General features: G+C 37.6%; 1 long non-coding RNA gene across 1 annotated transcript; it reads right to left on the bottom strand.

Moving 5' to 3' along the window:
• Window positions 1-2,342: 2,342 nt before the first annotated feature.
• LOC129726044 (uncharacterized) lies at window positions 2,343-3,079 on the bottom strand. Its single transcript, XR_008728231.1, has 3 exons — window positions 2,894-3,079; window positions 2,507-2,831; window positions 2,343-2,440 (listed from the first exon to the last, which is right to left on the bottom strand). It is a non-coding gene; the product is annotated as an uncharacterized LOC129726044 (long non-coding RNA).
• Between the last annotated feature and the right edge of the window lie 1,527 nt (window positions 3,080-4,606).

The following is a 4,606-nucleotide window of genomic DNA, read 5'->3' as shown; positions in this document are numbered from 1 at the left end:
AATTCATATCTCTACTACAACGCGAAAGTGAGTGATGTGTGCGCGATAGGCCATTGTTTTTTTCTAAGTCCCGTTTTGTAACATGATAGTCATTGTTTTAGGTTACTTTCTGTTACAATCTGCCTTTCTCTTCAAACAGTTTGAAAATTTAATTTTTTTAACTTCCATGTGGCGTTTAAAATAAAATTGGAATAAAATATGAAGAAACCTAATTTTTTTTATAAATAATTCTTTCAGTATCAGTAACAGAAAAAATACAAAGAAATATTATTAGAAAGATTTTGATATGAAATTATGCGCAAATAACAGTTCAAACATTTGCAAAAAGTTGATTCGATCTACTATTTTGATTTTTTGTAGAGCTTCAAATTCGTTTATCCGACATATTTGTGACGTAGTCTTATTATGTAGTCTTATGTGACGTAAGTCTTATTTTAGGTGGCATGCTGTGTAACGAAAATGTGCCCTGTTTAACTAATTAGTTTACTACAACTGAATGGGTTTTAAACCCTAGATTTTTTACTTTCACCAAACTGAACACGAGTTTCTTAATTGATAGGTGAGGATTTCCCTAAATTTTTAAAGTGATAATTAGCATAATTTTTCAATTACAAACCAGTGACAAAATACTCTAAAAAACAACTGGAAAAGCAGCATGTAACTAATCACGAGCTCGCTTTCTGTTTGAGGTGTTTATTTTAGACCCATGGTATAGTGAGGTTTAAAAAAATATAAAAAGTCCCTTTGAAGTTACTGCGATGAAATTTATTTGGATATCCGAACTGGTCTGGCTTAGCAAGCCAATCGTCGTATGTTTGACCCCTGGCTCGGGAGAAACTGTTAGTATTAAAAAGGTCGTAGTGCTAGCCCCGCAATTATCCTGTATACTACTATTTGCTACAAAGTTTGTGTATAATAAACAGGGATGTTTCAGGGCTAAACAGGGAATTTTCGACTACAAAATATTAGGTCCCAAGCTTAGCTTTGCATTTTTTCAACTCTCTTACCTAAATAGTCTTTTCTTTCCAAATAAACTATTTTAATCTGAGAAATGTGAGTCACATATTTCCAACGATGAAATTTATCATTTTGTTTTTATTCTGTTTCTTGTTTTCGACCCATTCTAGGACTCAGATTTAATAGTTTTTTTTATCTTAAACTTACTAAAAGTTATACTTCACGGGGTGTGATATGCGTACGATGCTGTTTACATCTAGTATCAATTAAAAAAGTTTTCTGTACAAATATTATAACAAACACCAGTCGATTATTATTCCGTTCAGTGAGCGTTACAGTGTTCCGTTCATGGGTTTCCAATAACTGTTCACAACTAAGTACCTCCTACAGAGCAAATCTACTGACGGCACGTACGAAAATGCTGTTCAAGCACGACCGTAGCAGTTTGTGGATGTGTAGCTAATGACTGTGCAATTTCATCGATATCTCTCGAATTGACCGAACGGAGTTTGTACTGTTGTATACCAGTAATAATGTCTGTTGGTGGTGCTGCTACTGCCGGTACCGCTGATGGTAATGATGATGATGCTGTTCGTGATGATGCAGTTGGCGGCGGAAGGTTCGAAACAAAACTGTTGAGAGTGCAATTTAGTTGTCGACCTCTTCAGTTTTGTGCAATCCACAGATATAAAGCATTGTGTTCGTACACGATACTTACATACTTTGCACAATAGATAGCATAGATTGAATTAGAAATATTATGAAGTAACTATGTTTTTGTGTGAAGTGCCACGTTCGCTTGGCTGCTATTACGATGTTGAAGATGATTGCATCAATATCTGTCAGAATAATATTGAAAATCTAAGCAATACAATCAACACAGCATACTGAAGAAAATGAAGCTCAAATCATTGAAGAATCTTCGGTTTGCTCTAAGGTTGATCAAACGGTAGACAGGAAAATATCTGACATAACTAAGAACATTCTTAATAATGCCGTACCTGCTTTCTTCAAGCCTATGATATGGGACAAATTATTTGCATATGCATATTTCACATACTATGGCCGAACAGACTACTCGATGTATGCTAAATATTCGTATTTCATCATAAACCTTAGTCAAGAGAAAAGAAGCTGGCTGCTTGTTACCGTTCAGTGCTGAAGGTACTGCTTGCAGTCACATATATGCACGTCATGTTTCGATATAGTGTTGTACGCTACACTGTCGATGTTGATGCCGCTGCCTTGCTCCGGTGTCCTGAAGGAAATCGAATTGTGCAGTACAACACATACGGATGGAATAGAAGAAAATGAATTTCGTACTGGAATAAGATCAGGTGGCTGGAATTGATGATGTGTAATGAAGAAAATTGAATTTCTCACTTTTGCGCTAACGATGTAGCCCAATTCTATTTTTCCGAACAATGCAGAAGTGGACCGGTTCAGGAAGTTTCGGTAGGTACAGTTGTATTCTTATCCCATTCTGGAATGCGAGATAGGATTGATTTAAATAGCGTTACTATAATAGATGTGATGCAATTTTTCAAACCATGATGCACTTTCGACCGTGCGCTTCCACTGCTTCTCTTTGAATGGAGACGCTTTGTGTTTTGTGCAATGCAGCATCTAGATTTATGACATTTCAGCTTCAGGCCGCAATCGATATTTTACCCACCACCGGGACAAAAAAGTCACGTCCTTCTTCACCAATTTGCTTATTCTTTTGGCGGCTGCCGGAGCTCTTGGGGGTGATTTGTTAATGCAAATTTCATTGCTCCGTCTAGACAAACTGCAATTTACTCGTACTCGTTTCACTTTCCACCGCTGCTGTTGTTGCTGCACTGTTGTGCTTTGCGTTCCCGGTTGATTCGTTCCTGTGGAGCAAAGATAGAAATTGAATTGTAAATGTTTGCTTTCAAAGCAAATTGAACGGTACTGTCACTCTTGTTTCCCTTGTGTCGGGCGAAGTCGGACTCGTACGTTGATGGGCAATTTCAGAGATTTTGTTTGCCGCCGTTGGCGTTGGCAGGGCACAGTAGTTTCAGCCGGCGTCGGTGGGCGTTTGAACTGCTGGAGTGGATGGATCTTGAGTGGAGTGTTTTCTAGCAGCAGGCTTAATTGCTCTGTGTTTATTTTAGAAGTCTTCAGCTGAAATGTTACTTTATATCAGTGCTGTGAAATTGGAATAGTGACTATAGGCAGGAGGTTTCAATGTGAATGTGAATAAATATAATGTAATTCAGGCAAGTCCAATATTCAACTTAATAGTTATTTGAAGAATATATTTGTAGCATATCAATTTGCTAAAAAAAATACCAGAGATAAGATGCTACTCATAAAATGGTTTTCATTATATTACTCTTTGTTTCAAACATCGTATGCCACTTTTCCAAGAATTTAGCCTCCCAGGACGAGTGCACGAAAGCATGCTCAAATTTAAATTGGTCTCATAAGAGGCAGCATGTTCAAGATTTCATTAATTTCCTAAAGTACAAACAAACAATCTCGGAAACAAAGCAAACAAAAAATTTATTGTGTAACAAACTACCATCAAGAGTTCTTAAGTTCATAATGTTGATCTTCAAATACCACGAACTCAGTCTGTTGTCCACATATGCTAACACACGAAGGCAAGTCCAACTTACTCAACAAACTCGGTGCGGATTTTCAACTCAAGGCAAGCCGAAAAAGTTTCTAATACCTGACTTCATCAAAACACGCAACAAGATAAACTTGTCACATAACGGCGGAGGAAGCTTCCCATATCTTACCGGACAAAGTTTTAATGTGTATGTCTGCGTGTTAGCAGCAAATTTGCCATACGAGCCGGTGTCACTACTGCATAAATGGGAAATGCGGGTGTAGAGTAATGCTGAAACTCTAACGGAATTTGCGGGTGAAAGATTTTCTGCGCCATATCGTTTCCATCAGCGTTAATATGTCAACCATTATCCAAATGGAATTCTGGATCGAATCGTAAGTACTCAGTCGTAAGTTCGACTAAAATACCACAGCAGTTCGTTTCCATACATCTCATCCTTCAATTGCTCTGGGGGTAATCTTCTTATTCAAATTAGAGTTATTAGAGTGACTAATTCCATCAAAACTTATGTGTGCTGCATTGCTTATAGAGTCGAAATAATTGAAATTTTAATATTATTTTTATTCCTATGAGGAAAGTTTTCAGTTCATCTCTGCGAATGCGTTTCTATAGCGGCTGTAAATCCTTCTGAATTAGGTTTCGCGTTACATTTCCAAAGCGAATCTGCACTCGCCATTCATTAACGCAGTGCGAAAGTGGAAATAACTTCAGATGTATCTTTTGCTAGGGAAAAGAAACACGTGAAACTTTCGTCGTTTGGATAAAAGAACCCTTGTCGCTGCTTGTTCTAGTAAGATCATACAAATGTAACAAAAATATGCAAATCAGTACTCTTGACGATAGCGTGAAGCCAAAGTCGAAGCGGCAGCAATGGCTCTGACTCTGTATGTGTCTACAACTGCGAGCGCACAAAGTGTAGACGGAAACGAAATCATGTAGCGGAAGGAAACAGCAAGGAAGTGTACATAATTATAAGTTTTTCGTTGTTCTAACTTGCTTGGCGCTGCTCGAGAAATCATAACGTTGCAGGAATTTATTTTCAAGCAA

Source organism: Wyeomyia smithii, chromosome 2, assembly GCF_029784165.1.
Source record: "Wyeomyia smithii strain HCP4-BCI-WySm-NY-G18 chromosome 2, ASM2978416v1, whole genome shotgun sequence".
Lineage (NCBI taxonomy): Eukaryota > Metazoa > Arthropoda > Insecta > Diptera > Culicidae > Wyeomyia > Wyeomyia smithii.
This window is presented reverse-complemented; position numbering and strand designations above follow the sequence as displayed.